Here is a 12136-nt window from a genome sequence, read left to right as displayed (position 1 = left end):
TGATTGGAGAACATTATGAGGAAGTTTGACGTTGGCGATGACCACTCTTCTCATCCACACATTCCTGGGACATCAGACTGATAATAGGCATCTTCTCAGTGATTAAGAAAGTCTCAGGTTGATCAAAGAAATCCATATATCAGTGCAGATCAGGTTCAGTATGGATTTTCATAAATCATTTGAAAATTTCTTAATCACAACAGCTTTTGTACTGGTGTAAGATTCAACCTGTGCTGTAAGGGAAAAGTGCATTACTGAGCACCACAGGCAATCAACAGTTCTGTGCTGCTCTACTGTTTTATGCACCAGCAGATGTGTGGCTGATGACAAGTGAGGATGCTGAGCTCATGTGATCTGTTTGACTCATTTGCACTGTTTTGAGACAGTTCATCTCAAGCCTTAAAAGTGGCTCTTGAAGGTCCTTGTCCTACCTGAGCTAAATTAGGTACAACTTTTGTTTTACATACCCCCATCTAGACTTTTTAGCTCATGAGCATGCCCAACTCTATTAGGATTTGTATCCCTTCCTGTTTCTATATTTGCAGACAAATTCCTTTATCATTCTATGCTTCCTTTTATGGTCAGTGAAGAGAAAAAAAGCTCTTCATTCTCATCTTAATGTTCAAAATGCAAAATGAATTGCCCCTATCATATTCCTGTCCACTGAATATAAAGAATGGCAATCCCTCTGCAGAAGTACACATTGCAGGCTACCTAATCTTGGATGAAATTAATTCTATGCCTACAGTCTATTGGGGGACATAAGCCAGTTTTTACCAATTGGTAGAATACCAATCTTAAAACCACTTGCAGTTCCTAGACCATGTTACCAAATCACTCTCAAGCATTCAGGAAAGTACTTTGAATTGCACAGATCTCACAAAACTCCCTAACACAGTAATTTTTTGTGCTTATTATACTATTCACTAAACAGCCATGCATTCAATGCCAAACACGCAAAAATGTTTTAGAAGACAGTCAGTTTATCAACATACATTCCTACTACCAGCCAAAACCAAAATGGAATTTTGGCTTCCATACACAAAACCTTTGCTGACTTTAGATGAACAAGTACTCTTGTGTGTCCTTTCATTTCCATGAAAGTTTGAAATGGTCTGTGGATGTCTGTTCCATGCAAAGGGGGCACAGCTCGGTAAGCTGTTCATGTTTTCACATGACACATGCCAGTGTGTCACTCTATATTTAAAGCATCTACTGTCATATGGTGCAGTGACCTATTCAGTTATGCTTTCTAGCCTAACTAAATCATCATTTACAGTATGATATTGTGTGCTGGATTTGGCACCAGCTAAATATACCAGTGTAAAAGGACCATAAAGTGAGTAGCACTGTAATTTACTTCACTGCTAAGTTGTCTCTACATCACCTAAACTCCATAAACCATGGTATACCAAAGAATGCATGATTCCTGTTTCTAAAATCTGTCATGTTTTCCCCATTTAAAATTTGCAAACTGGAATTTCAGGCATGTTGTTTTCTTTCAGGAACTTTGAGTGTCTAATTAAATGTGGATAGACTGATATGTGGGTAGTAAATATTCAGGTTCCATATGCTAATCTTATGTAGTATTATGAAATGGAAAAGGCATTCAGAGTAATGAGATAAGACTTTGCCAGAATGTTCCATCTGATAGTGTGGTCTGGTGTTGGCAGTAAAAAACTGAGTCTCAACAAATCATAGGCTGTTTTTCAGATAATGCTCTTTAGAGTTATTAAGTTAAGTATTCTATAGTCTTGTTTTCAAGGACATGCTGCCTTTCAGCATTTTCATAAGTATGGATATGGCTATACAGCTCAAAAGAGAAGTTTCTCTCTTGGAGAAACTTACTTTGATATGTATACAAGAAGCAGGGGAATTCTGTCAGAGATTTCATTTTCATTCTTGGATCTGAGCTGTATGTCTCAGCTGCTCATGTCAGCCCTATGTATGACCTAATTCTCACCTCATGTATTTTAAAGAAGACATGTCTCAAACTCAGCAATGAAAGAGACAGCATTTCATCATCACAGTCTTTGAGACAAAGGAATATGTGGGGTTTTGTGGTTGCTGAAGGAATATCTGACCAACAGTTCCAGCTAGGAAACCAGGCATGCGAGGTTACCATTATAGCTGTCTGAGAAGGCTGGACATTTTTGTCTGACCTTCTGCTATTTCTTTTCCTCATGGTTCAGGCAAGAACTCTGAAACCTGTAATTGCAGAAACAAGAAAATACATAGTTGTGAGACAGTACCTGGAATCTAATAACCCTCTGAGACAAGGCTAATTTTACATGGGCAAAAAAGATATGGTTCAGACCAAGAGAGATACCTGGTTTTACATTCCACATTTTGATTTTGAGAAGCCATCTATTTCACATTTCCCAAGCATGACCAAGGCAGACCAATTATTTTACTAACCTTTTCACATATCTGCAGGAAAATGCTGTTCTGTTATTTGCAGATGAGCTGGATGAGATCCCAGGCACTTCTGTCTGGCACTCAACTCTGGTGCATAAGCTTCAGAGTGTCCTTATATTCATAGTCTCCTGCCCCTTTGATTTGTGTGTGAGAAAAAGGAGAGGATCATTTTATAAACTTCCTAAGACCTCAACTGACCTTTGACCAGTGGGATTACTTGATAGGTCACAGTTGTGGCTACCATTTTCATATATCTTGAGTACCTCAAAAAAAAAAAAAAAAAAAGGCTGTTATTAATATCAGAATGACAGATGTGACTCTCTTGCACATGTAAATTTATACTGGAAGCTTGCATCCTTTTGTTACATCCAAGCTGCCTCTGAGGTATGGCTAAATCCTTAAAGGCTCATAGGAGGTGCTGGCTCAGGCTTTTTTAGTCTCTGTATCCCTTCTCACTTTTTCTAGTCTTTGAAAAGCTATGTTAGAAAATTTGGTACTCAGTAAAAGTACATGGCCATGAAAAGCAAGATCTCAGTTGTTTAACTCACAGGTGAAACACCCACAGCAAATTGCAGTTTGTTGTGTTATTGCAGCAGGCTGTTACTCCCTCCTCACAACAACCATCTCTGTGAGTTACAGCTCAGAGAAGTTACTTCTAAATGCTGCTACTTTTCATGATTTAGGACATTTTCTTTATTCCCCTTAGTGTTTGACATCTGTGCCCACAGGTGCATGTGAGCAGGTAGGTTCCATGTTTGTAATGCTTGGACGACATCTGCAGCACCCGGGCTGTTGGGACCAGCCAGTCCTTCCCTGCCAGCCTGGACAAGCAGCAGCTCCAGAGGGATCAGGAGGAAACCAAAACCAGGCAAAAGCATCGTGTCCCACACGGGTAAATGTATCACAGTTTGGACATTAGTATCCCAGCTATTACATATTTGCCTTTTGTTACCAGTCTGGATAGCGTTAATTTCTGTTTTGAATCTGGTTACATTTGTGTCATGGATGATTTGTTGTTGATCTGTTTTTTCCATTTGCTATGATACATTCTTTTATTACATCCTCTATGTTGTCTCTCCACTAATAAATGCAATGTTTTTTATTTCTTTTGAAATTAAAACATTTCTTTGCCCTTGATAGTTCTTCTGCAAATTTCTCTCAGCCCATTGTACCTTGTGTTCTAGAATGGTCTGACAGAATAAAGGCTTCCTATTTGCCATGTTATGTCAAGCACTATAACTTTTTTTTTGGGGGGGGGGCGGGGTGGTGGGAGGTAGGGAAGAAGAAAACTGAGAATGTCTTTGACTTTTTTTTGTTACTAATCTACATTATGCTGATGCCTTGCTTGACCTAACCTCACTCTTGGAAATTGCTGGGGTTTTTTTTCCATTCAAGTGGACATGATTCTGAACTCTGACATGAGTCATTATTATTTCTACTACTATACATTTTTTTATATTAACTGATAATTAAGAAAGCACCATGATTGATAACAAATTAAACACCTGAGGTTGTTAATGGTCTGTCTGAACTTCCTTTCAGTTCTCTGACCTGGAATAATTCATTTGAGGAACAGGGTTAAAACTGTTCATGCCACTTGACAATTCTGCTAGTCAGACTTTAAAAAAAAATTCTCTCAAGTTACGGATGTGGAGCAGAAACACTTTGAGCACCCCATTTTTTCCCAATTTTATACTAGACATTTTTCATCTGAAAATTAGTTTTTGATGGGTGGAAGTGCCATGAGGATTGTATGAGTTGCTGTATAAGGATCAAATTCTTCAAATTGCATTTTTTTGTCTTAATCCCTTTTTTGAGTATGATAACTGATTATTTTTATAGTGCGATAAAAATAATGTAATAATCAAAGACTATTGAAATAATTTACTCCATTTTAAATGGCACAGGAGACAACATAAATACAGAATAGAAGCTAAAATTTATCTTTCAATAAGGTCCCACTTTTGGCCCAGTGTTGCTTGAATTCAAAGAAAGCAGGGGCAAGGAGGCAAGAATTAGAGGAAATCTTCCCCTCCTGTATTCAACTTTAATATAAAACTTAAATTTATAAGAAGTAAAATTACAAGAATTGGAATTTTTTTTTTCAAGTTAGTAAGACCCAGAGGCAGAGCTACTTTTCAGTGATTCTGAGGGTTTAATATGCATTTAATAAAGGGATGTTAGCATAGTATTTTGAAAATGTCAGTAACTAAATGCTAATCCCACTGAAATCACTGGCATTCGTACCTGCACCAGAGCGCAAAGGTCAGGTTATACAGAATTTCTTCCAAAACTGAAATCACAAGGAAGGATTGTTTGCCTATGTTTAGTTCAAACAGAAGAATATAAGTGGAAAGTAACTATTTTTACCTGCACATTAACGTTCTGTAAAATGTATATTATCCTTTTTTATATATTCCTTCCTTTGCCCTGATTCAAAGTCAAGAACCTAATTTAAGGTATTTACATCTCTGTGAATTTGCTTGCAGATAGTTTTGTTACACACATGACCTACTTGTGTGGAGAGTAAGGAGAGGCCTGTGCATTGTAGAAAAGCAGCATAATCTTGAAGTTTCTTGAAGTTTCTATGATGCACACTTTTTCAAATTTGCTTTTTGCACAAAGGTGAATGGCATTTCTGCTATATAAGTCCTTTTGGCACATACATGTACTCAGCACTGTATGATTCCTTAAACAAATTTTTCAAGTGTATCTAAAATATAATTACTTTTTCCCCCAGTGGACCTGGAAATTATGTGGGACCCAAGAAAAAATAACTCATTATACTCTTTTAAAAAAAATAAAAAAGATGCCATTAGGTTCTTAATAACAATAGATTCTGCTGTAACAGGATCACAGTATATTATAAGAAAGGGAAGAAGACCCTATATTTATCAAGAGTTATGTTTGTAAAATACATTTATTCCTAGTCTGTAAATGCCTTGAGTGTCTGAGACAACTTCAAAAACAGTCTTGTTTTCCTTACTGAAAAATTATGGTTACAAAGTAACAGAAGAAGATTTCTGTTCTAAAAAGGTGTAACTTGCCTCCTGCTTTTGAAATCCTGCCATCAATATGTTTTACTGAAGAGAGTGGCAATTGCTGCAATGTCACTCCATCTCTTGACAGCCCAGATTGCACAGTATTTTTGCCTGCTTTTCTCTCTTCCCTGACACCATCCATTCCCCCCGGGCAATACAATATGAGGCAGGAGGTGGGACACATCAGGAGACAGCTGATGCTTGCTCCAGGGAGCCTGACGTCCCCTACCTGACACACCAGTGTCACAGGACAGTGTGGGGTCTCACATGAAGTCAGCATTTTGCCAGTTGTAGGCTTTTTTTGTCTTCTCCAGCCCCCATTCCAAAGAAAAGAAAAAAAAAAAAAAAAAAAAAAAAAAAAAACAATCCAAAGAGGCAAATTATCAGACAATCTGTCTGATACCAAATATTAAGAAAATACAGGCTTTTCCCTACAGCTATGATTTCACTTTAAGGTATTGGAAAAAGGTACAGGCACCTTGAAAGGTCTTACTGAACAGTATTGAGCAGACTTTCAGGGAATACCAGTTATTGAGCAGACTTTCAGGGAATACCAGTCATGATTTGGAGCATCCAGTAGGTTTTCTTACACTTGCTTTCTCAATAGGATGTTGCTGAGTTTTTGGGGTCTCTTACACTAGTGAGTTGTCAAGTTATGGACTCAGTCCAAGGCAGATCTGAAGTGGAATTGAGTGTATCTTTAAAAACTGACCCATACTTCTAAATGCCTAAAGTACTGTTTTCCTGCCTTTTTGCATTACTTAAGTGAGCCAAATCCAAATTGCTTGGAATACCTTACAAGACATAAATCACAACAAATGGTTGGAGATTTTTTTTTCTCATGCCTGTGTTTCTCAGATTTCATCCAATGTTGATTTTCCAAGGGAAAAAAAAACCCCTTAAAATACGCATAAATAACTCTTTTAAGCACATCCTAAAGATAATAAATATGGTCTGTCATTGTCATGACTTCTCTATTTCAACACACTACAGATTATCTGATGGGTAAAGTCCCAGTCTTGTAAACAACTCTATTTGGATTCCTTAATGCTGGGACTACTTGATTATTTTATTTTTCTTTGCTCTGATTATTTTCTTTTCTTTTGTGATAACCAGTGCTCAGAAGATTACAGGAAGATTGGGGATCCCTATGACTAAGCTTCACCAAGTCCTGCCTAAAGCTTGTGAAGATTATTTCTACAGTAACGAAGTTCCCCTTGATAGAATAGAACTTCATAATGAACTATTGATAATAAAGACAGTTTTGAACACTGCATGAATACTTGGTCTTAAAGTTAAAAAGTGCTTTTTCAAGCTGGAGGACATGTATTTCAAATAGAGACATTTACACAGATTTGCTTTCTGCTGCTTTGTGTTAAAAGATGATTAGTTTAAAAAGTTTATTGGGTGCAAAGTATGACGTACAGTTACTGTGGACCTCAGATTTCCTATTAATGATGTGACTTCAGTTTCCCTGCAAGCAATTCCTTAGGAATCACTTGATTTGTTTTGATGATATTGTGTTCTAGGTGAATTATATGCTGCTCTTTTTAATTCTATAAAATAGAATTTGTATTTAAGTAGTGTCATTAAAGATTCATGGGGAAGAAATTCAATGAATCACTAAGTTGTATTTTGCAGCTGAAGTAGCTTATAGAATGTATATGCTTCTAACTAAAATGTGGGGGAGTAATGCCATTTTGAAGTGCAGCATTGTGAAAACTAAAAATTCAAATAAGAAAAAAGTCCTTTTGAGCCCTTCAGCCCAAGAGTTTGTCCATGAGGAACAGCTTGTGCTGTCTGATGATTGTCTTTATGATAGATGGCCCATTATTTAGTCCCTTTGGAGTTACCACCACAAGACACGAAGTCTTAACCACTCTCTCCAACAGCCTAAGGACAAACCCTTAAGTTATCTCACTTTCATATCTGACAGAGGGCACAAAGCGCTTATTTTCTTGATGGTCTTGTGATGACTCTCTCTCATCTGTGTTTCTCTGCTCATCAGCTTCCTAATTTCTTCAGGACATTTCTGTGGAAGAAATACTCCAAAGTGTTGCCAGAACCCTGTTTTCAGACCACAGCATATCTTAGGGCAGGCAGAGGCTGAGGTGTTACTTAATGTGATGTGTGCATTAAAATTAAAAAAAAAAAAAAAAAAAAAACCAAGAACAAAAAACAAAAAAAACACAACAACAACAACAAAAACTGTAGGCAGTAAAGCCAGCAAATAATGCTCACTGCAAGCATACAAATCAGTGTTACTGCATGCACCACAGCAGCCAAGGGCTGTGCTTTTATAGCAAATTATTGGATTGTTCTCCCTAGAGATCATATTTTACAGGTCATGATACAAATTAAGTAGCTCAAAGAGAGCAATAGCTGCAAGCAATTGAACCATGGAGAAGAGGAGCTGTGGTTTAATTTTTTCAAGACCAGCTAAGCACTTTACTATTGCCTGAAAAATCACTACTTCTAAGTATTCCAAAGCCTCCCCCACCAACGCACAACAAGTAGAATAGAAAAAGGCAGGTAGGAGCAGGCTGCTGCTGTAATAGCTCATCCAGTAGGCAAGTCCTTCCCTGCCCATACCCAAAGGCATACAAGAAAGAGAACAGCTGGAAGTGAGATTTTAGGCTAAGTAATACTTGTTGAAAAGGTTGGGCTGTGAATTCAGCTCTCCTGTTTTGGGCTACAGAGATCTCATGCATATCCTAAGTGGCCACACAGTGTACATGCTGACTAAATAGAATTTTCCCTGGTCAAACCTGTTACCTTTGGTATGACCATCTTGGAATGACTGAGGATGATGAAACAGGACAGAAGAGCATATTAAACCTGGCCAGAACAACCCAAATTGTATTAATCAAAATTTAAGGTGCTTAACAAGTTGCATACTCTCTGGTACAAAGTAAGCTACAAGCTTGTACAGAATTAGGCACTTGCATGTCCAATGTTCCCCAAATACTTCTCACAAGAGCACACTTGTGCATCCAGCTGAAGTTAAAGGAGTTCTGACACCCAGCTGGATTAAAGACAGAGTTGCTAGTATTAATGTTCTTCCTTTAGTCACATTCTTCTGTAACCTCAGATTTTCAGTTTCTGTGTGGACAGGGAGGAAAATAAAGGGATTTCTCAAAGTTGGAACAGGTTTACCCAGGTTGCCCCTATGTAAGCTTGCCCAAGTTCAGCAATTTGCTACAAACTGAAGCCTTCAGGTTTACTCAATATAAACCTTAGTCTCACCTTGATTTAGATCTGGTTTCTATCAAGCTAAACTAAGATGATGGAACCAGGTGTTAAATCCGTGTTGGGTTTGTGCATATTTTTACACCATTTCAACAAAAGAGCTTAAATTTTAGATAAATGCAGACACGCTCAGTATGCCCCAAATCCATGTCATTCCTCCACTGCTCAGGTCACAGCATCTCCTGGGCAGGAATGGGGAGGGCACGGGCTGCCCAGAGGCTCCCGCTGGGATATCGCAGTATTCCAGCATTTACTCGGGGAACAAGCCTCCGGCTCTTGGGACGTTTTAGTCTGGGGCAAGAAGCCCAGGTTTGATCTGCCAGCATCTGCCTCGCAAGGAGCACTTCAGCTCACCTGCCCCTGCCCGGGGGCTGCCGCGCACACCTGCCCCATCCTGCCCCGCACCCGGGGGCTGCTGCGCTCCCCCCCGCCTTTGTTCCGCTGGCTCCGCCTCGGCGCTGTCCCCTCCCCGCGGGGCGGGCCCGGGCGCGGGAGGGCGGTGGGAGCGGGCGGCTGCTCCCGCCCCGCTTGTCCCCTCCCCGCTGTCCCCTCCCCGCTGTCCCCTGCCGGCGCGGCGCTGGCTGCGCTCCGCGGCAGAGCGGGGCTGCGGGAGGAGCCGCGGGAGGAGCCGCGCTCGGCCGCTTTGTGCCGGCAGCCGCCGCAGGACGGCCGCAAAGGTAGGAGGGCTCCGGCCCCGCTCGCTCCTCGCCCGCCCCGGGCAGCATCCCTGCCGAGCCCCGCCGGCGAAGAGGGAGCGCAGGAGGGAAGAAGAGGGAGGGGAAGGGCCGGATTCAGAAATGGGCTTTTTCAGCCGCTGCTCCGCTGCTGCTCCAGGCAGCCCCGTGCTAGGAGAGCTGTGGGCTTATTGGGGAAAAAAAAAAAAAAAGCTGAAAAATAATTAGAAAAAAAAAAAAAAAAGAGTCTCGCTCGTTTTCTTGGGCGGGAGCAGCACAAGGAAAGAGCTGGGAGGGAACCCGATTATCGGGCGGTGGCGGCTCCTGCCCGGGCTTTGGGAGGGCAGGAACCCGGCCGAGATCCTGCGGAACGCAGCCCTGTGTCCGCCATCCCGAAACTCGCATCCCTTCCCGGGAGAGGCACCGGCCCGGCAGCCGCGCTGCCGCTTTGTACCGCTGCGAGCTTCCTTATTTTCTGCCTTGCGGGGTGGGCAGAGGTGGTCTCCCCGCAGGCTTGGCCATTTGATCTGTTTCATCATAGCCGAGAGATTGCATCATGTTGCAGTCCTGGAGTCAGTCAGGGCAAAGGCGAACAGAACCATCTTTCCAGATCCATCCCGTTGGCTTCCCGGGCCGACCCCCTCCTTGATTTCCTGTTGAACGGAGGTTCGAGCTGAGAAGCAGCCTGCTATTGGAGGCTGGGGGGGACAGGTCACAGCGACGTGGTTCGATTTCTTCCACTGAGAGGTTTTTTGGAAACTCCAGTTTGTCGGTCCTACGCGCGGTATGTGTCTTGTGCGGAGGGCTTAGAGGAAACTTGCCAAAGATTTAGGCGGTAGGAAAATAATGGGCGGCAAAAGAGCCAGATAAACCAGGAGTCGCTCCATAATCTAAAAGCTCTGGAGTGGCAGGAGGTGAGTGGATTCAGGCAGGCATCCCTCGGCAACCCAGTTATTCACCTGCCCTAAAGGATAGTGCAGCTGAGTAAATGCACATTCGGAACGGCAAGATAAGACACATGTGAGAAACAGAAAGTATTTAGCTCGCTTCCCCTCTGGATCCTTTATGATCATTTTGGTGCAAACACTTGGTGTGCCTGTGCCTGTTCTGTTTATTGTATTACTGAAGTTTGCGGCTGAGATCCAGCTATGAAATGATAAGTCTCAAAGCCAGAGAGATTCAATTAAATCATGTACTTCAGTCTAGGGCTTCTTAAGGCGACAGATTCTGCTGTTCTTTGTGCAGTTCTTTCTTTTGTTCCATAGGGGAAAAAAATGTCATGACATGGCTTGGTTCAGTTCTCAGAAGTATCCATAGCAATTAATGATTATTCCATAACTAGTGTCTCACCCTTGCAGGTGCTCTGCTACTGTTTGCTCCAAGTGTTACAGGACCACTCTTCCGTTCATGAAAATAATGGTATTATGAACCTTTTTTGTGTGCCTTTCTGAGAATGTCTGTGCAGGGGTACAAGGGAGCAGCTTGGCAGCCAGATGGATCTATCCATCAGTGCTCTCCGATATGGGCACTTGGTGCCTTTCCGTCATCCCTTGTGCCTCCTGGTGGTTTCCATGGGAAGAACTGCACAATTACTTCCTTGTTTTGAACAAACCATTTTTCCTTTTAGAACTGGTGTAAAAGAAGAGCAAATGCTACATTAAAGCCAGAGGAAGAGCATCCTGTCTTTCTGGGGCTATAGGGCCCCACATGGGTTTAAGAAGAATTCGAAATGGATTTCAAAAAGAAAGATCTACAGTTTTCTTTGTGTGTCAGCCAGTGATTGCAGTGACAAGCCGGCAAACAGAACAATGAGCAGATACTCACTGCCTTTGGTGATATGTGGCACTGTTTGGTGTTTCCTAGGAAATTTGTCATCAAAAGTCAAAGTGTTGTGTTGTGTTCCTGTGTCTTGGGTAGATTTTTAGATGAAGGGATTTGGAAGGTCTGTGAGGTTGAAATGGAAGTATTGAAGCAGTGCCAGTGAGGATGGGGTAAAATGCAAGACTTCAATAGATTAACCACTTACACTATTTTAAAATTTTACAATCTTAGTGAAGGATGATTTTCCTTTTTCTCTCCTGAAGTCCTCAGAGTTGAAGAGATATTGTCTGAGACATAAAACCCAAAAGCAAGTATTGAAGTCTTAGTGGGACAGGCTGTATTTGGTACATGTATGACAAATTGTGCTATTCCTTTCAGTGGTGCAAAGACAACTTGCTGTAAGACCAGGAATTGTATTGCCCTGCTGCTTGCTGCAGTTTCCCTTGTGACATAGCCTCAGGACAAAGAGAGAGCAGTTCAGGGCTGGTTGATGCTGTCTGGAGTCGACTGATTTAATTTCCATGCATTTTCAAAAGTTTTGTGTCTGATAGGTCAGTCAGTGGGAGTCTAGTATCCAGGAGCCCGCCTGGTTAACTGCTTTGTTCAAAGCTGTGCTCTTTGTTTCCTGAGGAGGATCGAGGAGGAAGAGGAGGAGGAGGAGGAAGGGATGTACTTCATTTTCAGATCTCCTGCTGAGGTGGGAGGGTGGGATGCAAGGGCTTGCACCTCCAGACTCCTGTACAGTTTAGTCCACTCTATGCTGTTACGGGTGAGTCACAGTAAAGCATACTGTGGCAATTTTTCAAAAAAATTATGCATCCCTTCCAGCTGTGCAGTTCAACTGGTTTTAAATGTGAATGACACCTAGCTACTGGTATGGTTCTGACTTCCCTGACTCATCACTTCATTGACAAATAGTGTTTCATCTGGTAT

The 12136-nt window shown here is 41.6% G+C and overlaps 1 protein-coding gene across 2 annotated transcripts in view; it reads left to right on the top strand.

Moving 5' to 3' along the window:
• The first annotated feature begins 9308 nt into the window (after positions 1–9308).
• The window catches only part of AFAP1 (actin filament associated protein 1), a 113915-nt gene continuing 111087 nt past the window's right edge, over positions 9309–12136 (top strand). For both annotated transcript variants that reach the window (XM_053941479.1, XM_053941481.1), the window contains exon 1: positions 9309–9385. The gene's annotated coding sequence lies outside the window, so the exon portion shown is untranslated. The remainder of the gene's footprint in view (positions 9386–12136) is intronic.

This window comes from Vidua chalybeata, chromosome 4 (assembly GCF_026979565.1).
Source record: "Vidua chalybeata isolate OUT-0048 chromosome 4, bVidCha1 merged haplotype, whole genome shotgun sequence".
NCBI classification, from domain to species: domain Eukaryota; kingdom Metazoa; phylum Chordata; class Aves; order Passeriformes; family Viduidae; genus Vidua; species Vidua chalybeata.
The sequence above is the reverse complement of the archived record's forward strand: the minus strand, read 5'-3'. Positions and strand labels throughout refer to the sequence as shown.